Source organism: Oryzias latipes, chromosome 23 (genome assembly GCF_053564925.1).
Source record: "Oryzias latipes strain Hd-rR chromosome 23, Olatipes_Hd-rR_3.1".
Lineage (NCBI taxonomy): Eukaryota > Metazoa > Chordata > Actinopteri > Beloniformes > Adrianichthyidae > Oryzias > Oryzias latipes.
In genome coordinates, this window is record NC_136259.1 from 6436441 (window position 1) to 6451117 (window position 14677).

Consider the following 14677-nt stretch of genomic DNA (forward strand, 5'->3'; position numbering starts at 1 on the left):
ATTCGGATTCAGCCCAAAAGTCCTAAAATTTGAATATTGTGAAGATTTCACAGTTGACATCATGGTATCACTAATAGAATTCAATACACTAAATGTTTTCTAGTACTTTGTGTTATGAAGTATGTAAAATGAAATATAAAGATTTGTTTGATTAGATTCCTAGGCTTTGACCAGTCTGGGGCAGTGGGCAAGACAACAAACATGACAATTTTCCAGAACCCAACCAATAAAATCCTCTGTTGCACGATTTCTAAACATTGGACGGTGGGAGTGGGACAAAGGGCAGGAGGGTAGCAGTCTGAAATCAGCCGATCATCAGATGATTTTGGGGGACCTTGGAGACCCACCTGTAACTGCTGTACTGCCACCACCCGACCTCCAAATGGGCCAGGACGGCCACTGACCGATGTGAAAAAAAAAAAAAAAAAATCGGCCATTTTCTGTAAAATTGTAACTTTTTATTAAAACCTCCGCGGCCCCCTGCTGAGAGACTGTGACTGTAGTCTAAGTGTCACAAAGCAGGCAGATGGCTGGTTCCAACTGCAGCAGGTTTCTTAGCTCAGCTAAAAGTCTACAAAACTAAATCAGGGTCAGCCGGGGGTCAATAACGAGAATGGGAGCATCAGAGAAGAGACTGCAGTAGTCAGGATCCAGGCGAGATTCGGGGCAGGCGGCAGACAAAACAGGGTCAGAAGATCAGGGCCAGATATAACGCTTGATAATGCAGGCAGAGTGGTACAAACAATACTTCGCGCTGAGTGAGGCTCAGTGATGTGGTTAATACTGTGAGTGATTGCACATGAGAGTCAGGTCTGTGGCATCCAGAAACTGTGTGCTGGGGTTTCTGGGAGATGTAGTGTGTTTAGAACAGGGGAGACAGTTTCCGCTGATGACCAGAGGTGTAGAAGCTCTGACTTCTGACGCTAAGATGTGGCCGGTGATTTTAAGGACCCTCCATGGTGTCCGGGCAACCCGAAAACCTGCCGACCCCAAACAGGTGCATGTGACTGAGGCTTAAGACTTCTTGTAATGATTCAACTTCCTGTTGATGTTCGAACTTAGGGAGACCCACCTGAATAGATACAGAATTTCCTCAAACTCATGATTTAATTCTTGGACATGTTCACAATGCTAATCACAGTCTCGCTGCACACAATATTCCTCCAGACTGTAGGCGCACGTCTTATGTAAACATGTTTTTCAATCGTTATGACCTCCACTGGAAGAAAAAGAGCTACCTCTGTAGAATCGTGCCTCCTCTCATATTCAAACATAGGAGTCCACGCCGGCATTTTTATGAGAAGGCATGCGGTGCGGCGTGTGTTGGTGTGCGAGAGTGAGATGATAGAGGCACTGTGACTCTGCCTGTGGGCAGCTGCCACCCCATTGTAAAGGGAAGGGGGTGAACAAAAGGCCAGATACCTGCTTTCCTCAAAATGAATTATGAAATGAAGCCAAGTCTGTATTTTTGTCTGCACAACTGACAACAGAGGGCAAGGCCAAAAAACCTGAGGGAAGGGAGAAAAAGAAGCAGGCATCACCCAGAATGCTACGCAAAGTGAAAGAGAGCAGAAAAGTTAACAGTTTGGCTTTAATAGAGCACAAAAAAACGTAATTATACAGAAGGTTTTTTCTTTTTGGCTGACACGGCTCAATTAAAATAACTGGAGAGAGCCATTTAAATCAGATGAAATATTAAGTGTTTGAAGTCAGCCTACAAACAGCTTACTCGGTGAACACACTGAATACTGAGCTGTCTTTTTAAAACATAATGACTGTGCTTGTGCCACATTATCTGCTTTAACCCTGTCTTTTCCGCTTCCCTTTAGCAGACATCTTCATCTCGTGTCTCAGCAGCTCCACATCACACAACATGGGGTTTGTCTTCCATTGTTTTGCTGTTGTGATTTGAAACATATATTTCTTAAGAGCAAATTTTTATAGATGAGTCTCAGGATGTTGAATGAAACTACCTCAGCTGAAAGGAACAAGAAAGAAATGGGGAGAGGTTGTCTGCACTAATGTGTTCCCATGCGTGGCACTGGAAAGCAACCAAACTAAACTTTACACAATAACATTTACTGGAAATTTCTAACATAGACATTTACCAAAATGTCCCTCTCTGGTGATTGTTAGGGGTTTAATGATTAATCTACTTAATCAATTAATCTATTTTGATCACCTATGATCCAACCAGATCGATCTGTCTGAGGCAAGTTGGTAATTAAATTGGCCTATACCATTATAAAATCGTTTCAAAATTGTTAAAATGAATTGTAAAACGCCTACTTTGTGGCATCAGGCTGCAAAAACAACAGTTATGAAAGAAAATTGAGAATATGTTGACTTTTTCTAAGCTTTTGGTTAATGCTTTACACCTGTCAAACACATAGTTATGAAAAATATCATTATTTTTTTCATATTGGCAAGCCAGATAAGGTTTTAAAGTTAGAAGACGTTTCACCTCTCATCAAGAGGCTTTGTCAATTCTGAATTAGCTGTTCAAAGAGCTGGTATATATGCGCTCATGGTGGAGGAGTCAGACCTGAAACTGGATGGTATTGTCAACTTAGCCTACATGGTTTCGGGTCGTTAAGAGTCCTTTGTCCTCAGCTGGGGGTTGGGGAGCCAGTGACTCCCTCCCCAAACTGGTCATTCCTTTAAGCTATTAACGACCCAGGTGGAACTGGTTTTGTTTGTTTAGGTTTCAAAACACTGCCGTAGATGGATGGAAGAATAAACCTTCTTATTAAGAGAAGGTTTGTCCTTCTTGACAAAGATGGCTTCTTTCACTCCCTCGCTCAAACCATCCTTTTTCTCTGGCTAGAATTCGTACTTCACTGTCCTCAAACGAGTCCAGATGACATCCCCTAAACCTACTACAATGGAACCAACCTGGATGAATGCGAGTCTTCATAGCCAAGCCAGATAAGAGATATAAACCTCCCCAGAAAATCCTAAAACTGTAAATTTGACTCTTTTTTTATAGTACTAGCTGAGTAATCTTTAAATCATTCATTTATCTTCCAAACCCGCTTAATCCCTTTAGGAGTTGTGCTGGAGCCTATCCTAGCTATTGTTTGGCAAAGGCGGAGTATACCCTGAACAGTTCCCCCATCTGTCACGGAGCATACACACTCAATAAACAAACATTATCATGAAACCAATGCCTAAAATATAAAACATATCACAAAGTTGTGGACATTCCTAAGTTTTTTTATATTTGAGCCAAGTGGGTAATTGTAGTAAATATAAACTAGTACGGACCTGTTTCCAGTGCATGTTGGACTCTGGCAGGGCTAGCCTTTATCACCGGTTCTGTTTCTAATCTTTATGGACAGAATTTTTAGGAGGTCTGGTTTGGGGACCACAAGATTTCTTCTCTGTTCTTTGCAGATGATGTTGTCCTGTTGGCTTCGAGAAGCGGCTGGGTTGAGGGTCAGCACTGCAAAGTCTGAGGCCATGGTTCTTGGTAGTTTCTCCTCTCTGGGTGGGTGGAGTACTCCTGCCCCAGGTGGAGGAGTTTAAGTATCTTGAGTTCTTGTTTACAACTAAGGGAAGATTGGAGTGGTAGATTGACAGATGGATTGGCAAGGGGTCCACCGTCATGCGGTCGCTGTTCCAGTGCGTTTTACCGGTCAATCTTCGTTCCAGTATTCCCCAATGGTCATGAGGTCTGGGCCAGGACCAAAATAACAAGGTTATTATTTAATACAAGCTACTGAAATGAGCTTCCACCATAGGGGGGTTGGACGGGCCCTTAGAGATAGGAGAAGAAGCCCAATCACTCGCAGAGACCTTGGAGTAGAGCCTCTGCTCCTCCACATCAAGAGGATCCAGTTAAGGTCGTGTGGGCATCTGGTCTGGATGCCTCCAGGATGCCTCCCTGGGGAGATGTTCTGGGCATGTCCCACTGGGCAGAGGCCCTGGGGAAGACTACGTCTCTTGGCTAACATGTTTGAGTTCATGTAAATAGATTGATTTGCTCCTTATTAGTCTACCACAACCGCAAGTGACAAAATCAACCTTTGAACATCAAATTCACACCTGGAGGTCACAGGTTTGCACTGTCTTGTCAGCGTAAATCAAAAGTGCCAGGTTGGCTCAAAATACCATCAGTGTTCCATCATCGACTCTTTCAAATACGTGGACGTGTCAATTTGTATAGCATGCCACGCCTGGCTGGAGGGAGGTGGGGTGTCTGTCTTGCTTCCATTCAGATTTGTCTAAAGACAGGAAGTGGTTGACACAGTCGGGAGGTGTGAATTCCCCGCATGTGATTAATTCAGCTCTTCCTGTGGAGGCAATCTGCCATGAACACTTACCGGGCTCAAATTAACTCTGATCAACACGTTCACAGTAAATGCCATCTGGTCAACTCGATTCTGACAAATTACCCCGCGTTTTGTGCTTTGTAATGCATCGAAACTGCTGTGTTTATTTTCATTGTTTAAGCGAGGGGTGGGGGTTTGATGGGAGATGATGGTGAGGTGAAACCAGATATACAGCAACAACCCAAGAAGTCCCTGTTTTTTTTTTCTCCCTGCAGGGATTTGCTCTTGACTGGTTTTGCTGACGGTGCTGGAGCTGCATTGCTTCTCAGCAGAAGATTTTTCCCTCAGTAGACTGGACGAAAGAGAAAAGGTGAGGGATACCTGGATTCTACCCCTACCTCCACCCTGTCGTGGTGCTGTCTTCCTCTGCTTGTTGCGAGCAGGACCCCTTTTCTCCAAGCCGTCAAACTCGATCCTCCATCCCTTCTTATGCTGGAAGCACGGTGACTCTGCCTGCGGGCATGTGCCACCCCATTGTAAAGGGAAAGGGGTGAACACAAGGCCTTTTGAAGCTTCAAAAGGTCTTTTAAAGCTTCACAGGAAAACAGCTTAGAGGAAACACGCCACTCATCTGCACTTCTTCCATTCACAAGCTCATTTGATCTTCCAGTATTGTTCGTAATATTATTTGACACATTCTTGTGGGATTTTTCTGCTGATGGAGGACATATATTAAAAAAAATCAGGTTCAAAATTGCATTTTTTAGTATTTCTTTATTCAAATCTTTGTGAATCAGGAGCAGATGAAAAAACTGCTGTTTGAAAAAGATTGTGTTGTTAGGGCTGCTTGGTAAGAGGAAAACTTGCTATATGTCATATAAGAGATCACAATTGCAAAACATAAAACAACGAATTTTTTGTTAAGCTAGTTATTAAAGTTATCATGCATTTTTTGGTGCAAGTACCAATTTTGGCAAGGATGTACTCTGGGATCCCTTCTTTCAGAAAAGAATGTTAGCCATGAGAAAATCCAAGATTTAAAAATATATATAATATACATAAAATATATCATAGTATTTTGTAGTTCCCCTTCAAGTTTAAAGGCTGTGTTTTGTTCATTGACAGCCCATAGTGATGAGACTGAGGATAACAGACATTGAATATTTTTGCAACAATTGAATGAATGGGCGCAGTCTTTACAAAGGCGACCATTTTTGGATTTTTCTTGTGGCTAACGATGAGATGTTAAGGTACATCCATGCCAAATTTGGTGCTCATACCACAAAATGTATGATTTGTCCAAAATATGAATGTCACCGGCTAGCTTACATTAGCTTTACCACATCAGTATAAAGCTATAGAAACATCGGGCATGTGACACAAAACTTGCATTCTTGAACGCACATTTAGCCCATGGTGTTCATACTGGACAAGCAGGGAGGGGTTTCCTCAAAGTTGCACAAACGTTGCAAATCTTTCACAGCTTTAAGCCGATATTTAGATTGTATACTTCTAGCCGGGCACAAACCGCAAATATTTATTTCTCCTCCATGATCAATTTTCAAACGGTTGTCAGTTCCGTGAATTGAAAGGGACGCCATCCCCAATGCATTTTATATGCATTGCCATGGAGCCCAAAATCGGTCGTAAAAACGTCAATTTCTTCACTTCAACACAAGAGTTTTCAATACAGAAACCCGAAACTCCAATTTACCATAGACTTTTCATTAAAAATGGTCCCTGGATCACCGCGTTGCTGAAGATGGTGTAAACGTATCTCAACAGAAAAACATCAGGAAAGTTTTACATTTCATTTTAAGGTAAAATGAATCTGAGTACTTAGGGGGTTAAATTAAAAATGACCCATATCTACATAGAAGGCTCCGTCTGATTGGTCAAACAATGCACGGACGTTAAACAATTTACTGTCAAACTCAAAGAAAAACTGTTCTTAAATTATAAGATGGATGATTAAAAACTATAAAATATTCAATTATTGACTGTGAAATGTTGATTGTGGAATCAGAGAACATATTAATATGTGGGATATTGTGGATAAGTAGATAAAGGCATAGGCTTAAATAAGCATTGGCTTCTGCCTATCCCTTATTCAAGCATGTATTTTTTGGAGTTCAGTCCAAGGTAGACTTTTTTTTTCTTCTAAGCATTAAAGATGATGAATGTAATGATACTTTTGTATTGTTTAACATGTGTTGCTATCCCTGTTTGAAATAAATCTAGTTTGAATCTAACATAATGTGTAAAAGGCTGTATTTGATTTGTTAAATACTTCAAGCTGCTATAATACTATTTTTAGCATGTGCGTGAACATTTAAGGTGACTATTAATAGCCGTTTATAATGACTTGTGCCATACGTGCATCGCACAGACTAAAATTGAGATGAGAATAATTTTTCAATTGTTATCCTGCAGAAAATAAACTGGGCGGGGTCACAAGCTCCCTGCTCTGCTCCATTCAGCTTGTAGCCGACTAGATCCATGTACGTGTTTGTTCGCCATTTTTGTTGCACCGATAATGTTGGGTTGGGGGTGTAGGCTACTTGAAGAGAGTGTAAACAAAGAGCTTTCAGCAGCAGGAAGTGGGGGGCGCAGTTTCTTTGCACCAACGTTTCCGCTCACAACTCAGAGGCAAATTTCTAATAAACTCCTGCCGCTCTGCAGAAACTATGTCCTAGAAAACAGCTGTTTCTTATTTTAATTTTAAAACAACATAATTAAAAGACCACTGGGAAGGCCTTTAAAATAGTTTATCGAAATGGGACTTTAACTATATTGCCAAAAAAGTGTGGTTCACAAACCCATGTGACTGTAGTGTAAATATTTTAACCTCCCCCTCCGCACAGCACACGCTTTAAGCTTCCTGCTATATAGCTCCAGAACAAGCAACAAAAAAAAAACTGTTTAATTTCCATTCTCTTGCCGCATTGGCAGTTCTGTAAATTATTAATGTCCGCTGGTGGCAGTGGTGGTTCTTTCTTTATTAGTGTCTTGGAATAGGAAAAACAACAAATTTTTAACAAGACGGTGCATAAAAGGGGAGAAAGGAGCCAGAGAGCGGGCGAACACGTTTAGTGGAAAAGTGGTCGAACGTGGAGCCGTGACCGTGTGGCTGCTCATGCATGTTAAACTAATACAGGGACAAGAGAGGTGTTCATTTAAGCGTAAAAAAAGAAAAGGAGCCCAGACAGACAAACGGATTGAGGTAGGACAAAGGAAAACAAGAAGTAAAAAAAGACCTGACGATGTGAGAAAACCTGGAGGTGATCCTGCCCTCCGTGTTATGAACGTCACACGTGGCTTCACATGGCTTCCTGCAGGTCAGGGGCTTCTGCACAGCAACAGAAACCCCCATCCCTGCTTCTTTTTTGCTCCCTCCTCTCTGTCTGTCACCTCTTTTGAAGCCTTGCACAGACAGAAAACTGCATTGGATTTATCAGAGATCAGAGTTTTGTTTGTTCCCTGGAAGCTACGCTGCCCTCGGAAAGGAGCCAGCAGACTGCAGCATGACCTCCCCTGCCTCCATCTATCTTTCTCCTCACACCTCCTCATTTGCTCCCTTCTTCCATTCTGCATCTGGTACTGGGCTGCTTGCAAGCAAGCTGAGTGGAAAGATAAATCTGTTTGAAAATTTTAGAAAAAATATGCAATTTTATAGAAATATTATTTGTATCATATTTAAGAGACTATCTCATTAGCATGATCAAATATCTCCTTAAAAACCCATTGTCATATGTTTTCTTCCTTGCAGTGGATTTTCAGTCCACTAGGGGCAGTAGAAGGGCCTTTCCTGCTCATTTCAAAATGGCTACCTCCATGACACTTTTGTGTTTAGCAAATTTTTAAAACTTTATGGTGAGAATAACTCATCTATTATCTATCGTTTGTCATTTTTTTAAATGACTACTTGCTCAAAGGAAACAACATTTTTTAATAGGTAATGCTTTAAAAAGCATTTACACTGAGTTAAAAATATGTGAATCAAATTTAGTACGGTGGGTACATAAGGTGCTTTTTTTCTTAAACATTAATGTTAATTTTTTCAAGCCCTGTCAGACAGCCACTAATTTTCAAGTGGCATTTTTCAAGTATGAAATTTTAGTGTTTTGAGATACATGCATCATATATGCTCATCATTCATCGTTGTGCACAGATGTCTGTCAACGGGTCTTAACTTAAAATATGGTTTCTAACTGTTCAAATTTTTGGTTGGTTGAAAATTATGCTGATAAAACGCATATTTTATCAGTTTACGCAATTATCGTGTACATTTTGCACTTCATAGGTTAATTGGCAACTCTGAATTGTCCCTAGGTGTGAGTGTGAATGGGTGTGTGATTGTGGACATTCTACCCTGCGACAGACTGGCGACCTGCCCAGGGTGTCCCCTGCCTTCGCCCACAAGTGGCCGGGATAGGCTCCAGCAGCCCCGTGACCCCGAAAGGGAAAAAACGGAATAGAAAATGAAGGGATGAATGCAGGATTTTTGCGAGCTGCATACAGAAAATTTGTGGCTTTCCACTACTGTTCCACATAAGTCCATATACGGTGGTGGACAAAATTGTTGTTACCCCTCAGTTAAAGAAAGAAAGTCCACAATGCTTACTGAAATGACTTGAAACGTTCAAAAGCAACAATAAATTAAAATCCATATTGGATGTGTATTCTACCCGCTGATCGAAACACTGAAAACGTCACATGCCCAAAGTCGAATCCCTGATTGGTCAAGCTGCAGGAACCTCTTCAAAGTTTAAATATTTGAATTCTGGTCACGCCGCCCAAATCACTTTACATTGAAAGTGGCCGCCTATGTCTTGCGAATCGCGTTCAATGTGAACGTAGCTTAATGGACCTTTCACGCATGTACAATTGATGCATCACTTTTATATTGCGTACACTGCTCACATATCTCGTTAAAATTACACCATTTACAAACTAATTCCCAATGAATTGCATAGAAACAGTGCAATAATCATGCGCGGTTCATGCTCTACGTTGATTTACGTGTCCATTTACGTGTACTTTTTCCGTGGTTTAAACAGGGTTCATTCATGATACATCTATCAAAATGTCATGTAAGGACCACAACTTTTCTCACTTTTTCCATGTGTGACCAATTTTCATCTGAGCAACATGCGCAAAATGTAGGCAGTGGCTGTGTGACACGGCCTTTAAACTAACATCGTTTTAAACAAAAACGTACTAAATCATCTAAATCATCGTCGTAATTGATACTATTTATATCTTACAAAATACTGCAACTTTTTGTAAGGATTTAATCAAAGGGTTTTAAAAACATTTTAATTGGAAAAACATTTTACTTTTCTTTTAATTCTTTGATGTGTAGGGTTAAATCGAGCAAAGCAGTTTTTTTATGATTTAAACACCACCCATCAAGCCTTTTTCCGATACTTCATCGTCTAAACTTTTTTTGTCTTATTTTGAGTTAAAAAAATAATTTGTTTTTCTTTTTTTTTCCCTGCCTGATTCATCCCCTTGGCTACAAAGCAGTCGTGATGGGAGAGTGGGAGTCATTATTTGGAACGCTTGGAGAAGAAACACAACAGCGTAAATGTGATCTTGACCTATATTTCCCGCCCGCGTAGAGGCGAGCGTCTGTTTTGAACCAGATCCCTCCTGCATGGGACTGTCAATCTGCTTCACGTCTTTCTCCTTTAAGGTTGGATTGCAACGTGATGCTGCTTCCACTTTGAGGCCAAAAGGACAACTTTTGCCTCCTCTCCCAAACTCTCCTTCAGGTATTACATCATTGTGTGAATAGGTCTGTTTGACTGTGGCTCCGCTAGATCTGCTTTCGTATGTGTGTAGAGTCTTCTGACACCTAAAAAAAACACAATGATTCTAAACAATGTCATCGCTAATTGCTGCAGATCTTGGGATTCTCTGCAAGATGTCAAGACAAACTGCCAACAGTCCCTGTGACAGCCAGGTACGGAAACTTCAAAGTAGGTCAAAAGTAACTTAAGATGTTCGCCTATTTTTTTTTTTTTCGGGAACATTTTTAGTGTCCCTTGTATGTTGGATCAGAGTTCCCCAGACTGAACCCTAAAATGCCTTACTTTCTTTTTTAGAACCCTTTTTCTAAAAATCTTTTTTTCCAACTCAAAGCAGGTTTGAGGGCTATAGATGAAAGTAATGTCTAGAGAGCAATGACAGAAACTTTCACTTCTTGTCTGAGAGATGTAAGATAAGACTGGCACAGGGCAGCAAAGGCTTTAAAATTCAAAATGTGCAAATGAACAAGACTGAGGGTAGATACGAAGGACTAGAAAAGGGAAGTATGAAAACAAGAAAAATTATTTTTTCCCCTAAAAGAAACTAATAATTTTAGTTCTAATGAATGTATACATTTAGTCATGGATGCAAATGGAAATTGGCGACTATAACAAAAAAATAAGTCCTTGGGAATATCTTGTTAGTTATTCAGGGCATTACATTTGATCATATCTGCTGTTACAAGTTTAAATTAGAGTTGAAAAATTGCCTGCAACGCTGGCGCGATGGTCCCCAGAATCTAAATCACTTCACTTCACCGCCGCGCTCCAAGAAAACGACAGTCAAACCGCCTCGGACCTTTCTTCATCGGTAACTGGGTCACAGGAGGTGGAGAAAAAGTGGACTTTTCCAAGCCATCTGTGGATGAGTCATGACTGGAGTACATTAGAGATTGATATGTTATTATCGAACACAGGCCTTCTGGCTGTGAAGAAGCGGGAGAGAGGGACTGATGGGTGCCAGGGACGGAGAGAACAAACTAGGATGAATGATAGAGGAGGAGGCAAGACCTGCCAGGAGATGAAAGTGTGTTTGGCAGAGGAAAGTAATGTCTCAGGTTTTTTTATATGTATATATAGATAGATAGATATTATACCAACATACATATGTTAGGGTTACCATCTACAGCAATAGCTGCGTCTGAATAACTGTACTTCTGTCTCTCTGTGAACCAATTGGACAACTTGCTGTCCTGCATTAGTCCAAGGAGGAAAAACATGAAAATAAGAATACAAGAATACAAACAGAGGGAGTTTTTATTATTGTCTCAATAGAAATAACAAAAATGTCATAAAGTTTAGCGGCAGAGTGCTCGGATTCCCCTCCTTGTTGGATTTGGATTCCACCCATCACCCATTAATAATGTCATCAACACATCATGAACCAAAGCTGAGTTCCTGATTAGTTTAGATATTTGAACTCTTAAAATATTGCACAGCAATGCCCAGAATCTGCTGCTAAGCCCCCAGCTAACTCTTTTGCTCAGTGTTTCTAATGGTACGTTCACATCGCCCACGGCAACACACGTTCAAGCGTCCACTTCCAATGAAAAGTCTACGAACAAACGGGTAACTGCGCATTTCGGGTTTTTGCGTTAAAAACTCTGCCATTCACATGTAGCTACACTAGCTTTTACGACCGTTTTCGAGCCCTACGTAGAAATCGCATGGCCATTGAAAGTTAAACCTGGTCGAGCTTTGACCAATCAGGGACTCTGATTTCATAGTGGACGTATGGATTCTCAGAAGTGCATAGCATTTGAAAACTGACCATGGAGGAGAAATTAAGAATTGCTGTTTGTGCCCGACAAAAGGCCGGGAGCAAGATTTACAAGATTTGTACCACTGTGATATTTCGCACCTAGCCAGGTGGCAGACATGCGCTAGTGAACAGTAAAAAAATAAAAGACGAAGAAGCCTCTCCCTGCTTGTGCAATGTGAACACCATGGGCTACTTTACAGATGCTTAAACATGAAGGTAGCCGCTGCTGCATCCCGCCTGGGAAGCAGCACACTGCAACGTCTCAGTACGCTTCATTTATAGTAGATGTGGGCGAAGTTGCACGCCGTGTTGTGGCTGTGTTTTTTTTACCGCACAGTATTAAAAAAAGAGAAAAATCATGGTCTGAATAAACACATTTTATTAGTGAGACTATAAGACTTGTAGCTCAGCCAAAGAGGAAGGGAAATAAAAACTGAGAGAGCGGTTTGAATGAAAATGCAGGCATGATTTACTCCTTTTTTGACCTCTAACCTCTGCAGAAAAGACTTTTCACAATGGGCTATTAATGCCACTTCTTTTGCTAAAAGCTTTCTAGCCATTTTTATGGACACATATTTTCTTTATTTCTTTTTTTTTGCTTGCCTGAATGCAACAACTCAGCAATTCAGCAGAACATAATATTCAAAGTACCTTGAGTATATGAGGTAATACACAAAGCTTTCTGTTTGAACTGCACTTTCCTATTTGCTTGCAAGGGTCAGACTGTCTATTAAATCGTTGTGCAGCTGCAGGGCTTGTCGTGTTTTTCTTTCATTACTTTGCTTTTCATTTTTCCCACGTACCTCCATTTCTATTGGACTGAAGTAAAATATTCTGCTTCTTCTTCACATTTTTTCCTAATCAAGTCCAAAAAAAAAAAAAAAGGAATATCTTGGAGTTCATGCACACTGTTTTCACTCCACACCTCGCCTTATTTATTTTTTTTCCCCATTTCCCTCCTCCTCATGTTAAGCAGAGAGCTCACGATGACTAAAACACATGCTTAATCACACAGGATCACAACTGCTGCTCCAGGAGGAATTTCTGATGGAGAGTTGCCGTGGCGACCAGTCTGCATGTCACTTTTTGTCCGGTGATTGACGCTCTCTTTTCAACAAAGTTTTTTTTTTAAACGCCCATCAACTCTTTGGCGAGGGAGAATGACTCAGGACAGTTTCTCCTCCGTCACCCCACATCGCCTCTGAAGGTGCATCTGTCCGTTTTTGTCCGTGACTCATAAAAGTTGAGTGAAAGGAGGCCGCTCAAATCTGATGACGCAAGGCACCCGCGAATCCTGCAAGCCCGTTAATGTCGAGCCACTAGCAAACATTCATTTCAGTCCAGTGGAGGAAAAAAAAATAAAGCAGAAAAAAGAGGCAGAAATGTTATTTATTTACAAACCAGTTGCATATTTTTGCAAATGACAGCTGCCAAGTGTGTGAGACTCATTATCTGCTAATTTAGCTATTTTAAAATATGAGCTCTCTTGTGAAATGATTGCACTCAGCAGCCCTTTGCCAAGCCTAATTACCTTATTTAGCATTCCCTCTGAATCTTCACGATGTGAGGGCAGCCTATAAGCACGTTCATATTCATGTTTCTAATGAGCTTTCATAAAAAGTCAGAAATTCTGCACCATAAACTTGAGATGGAATACTTAGACTCAGTAGAGCAGACAAAATCTGAAAAAAACAAAAAAGGAAAAATTGTCAAAAGAAGATTGGCTGTCAAATGTAGAGCCACCTTTGATCCAAATCCTTTATTACTTCATTTTGTATGACACGAGGAACTCTGGTGGTTTTTGACATAATGATTAAACAATATATAATTTCTTTATGAATTTATTGAGGTTTGTAGAGGATTTTTACTCCCGGTGTTGCACAAAATTAGGAAAATGCCAAATATTTTTGGAGTAATCCCAGTGATGAGTTATACAATTTGGTTTTTAATGTTTGATAAGACCTAAAAATTATATTTATGTTATCATTGATATTGATTTGTTGTCTTTAATTATTAATTTTTCCAGGCTTTGTTTGTTTTGGTCTGCAGCATGTTCATATTTGTATAATTTTGACAGAATATTTTTTATGTAGAGTAAAATTGTATATCCTATTTAAGGTTTAACTTGATTTATTCAGAAAGTTTCTGTGTGTTTTGCACTGATATGCATATCGGTGAAAAGCCATATTACTTAAGTGTCGCCGACAACATCTCTTCTGTTAAAGCAGGGGTCGGGAACCTATGGCTCGCGAGCCATATATGGCTCTTTTGATGGTCACATGTGGCTCGCAGACAAATCTTTAATTATAGTTTTTTTTTTTCATTAGACCAGTCCTTCTCGGGCGCGATGCGATGCCAGAGGCGCGCAGTAGTAGCAGTGCTTAGAGAGAGAAATCTGCGCCAGCGCTATCAGTTACTATTATCTATTATTTCACAGAGTTTGTAGCAGCCAGAAACCTGTGAATTGCCGTGCCTAAAACTGCGCGCTCCCGTCTCTGAGAAAGAGCGCGCAGATGCGGGGATGGGATGTGTGAGGGAGAAAGCAGAGGGTGGGGCTGAGGTGTTGTGGGGACAGGCAGCAGGTGAATCGCGCAGGGATTGTAAAAACGTAAAACCCGCTGCCCGTCACTCCTGCAGCGTGTGAGTGTGTGTTTGGCTCCCCGTCTGCATGTGAGCAGTCTTTGTCACAATTACAGAACATTCAGACCTACGATGACGTTTAAAGTCTCAACGCCTGAACGAAGCAGAAACTCACCACGTATCAACCAGACTAGACCATCAGCAAAACTACCACGAGAAATACTCATCATTTATTAGCAACAGAATAA

At 40.8% G+C, this 14677-nt stretch overlaps 1 protein-coding gene across 3 annotated transcripts in view; it reads left to right on the forward strand.

Annotated features, from left to right (window-relative positions):
* The window catches only part of gpr85 (G protein-coupled receptor 85), a 167620-nt gene that overhangs the window by 33340 nt on the left and 119603 nt on the right, over positions 1-14677 (forward strand). Inside the window, exon 3 of one of the 3 annotated variants that reach the window (XR_013653444.1) lies at positions 4550-4644. The exons of 1 other annotated variant lie outside the window; for it this stretch is intronic. The gene's annotated coding sequence lies outside the window, so the exon portion shown is untranslated. Of the gene's footprint in view, positions 1-4549; positions 6527-14677 lie in introns of those variants that run through there. One more of the 3 variants, XR_013653443.1, reaches the window with a different exon arrangement.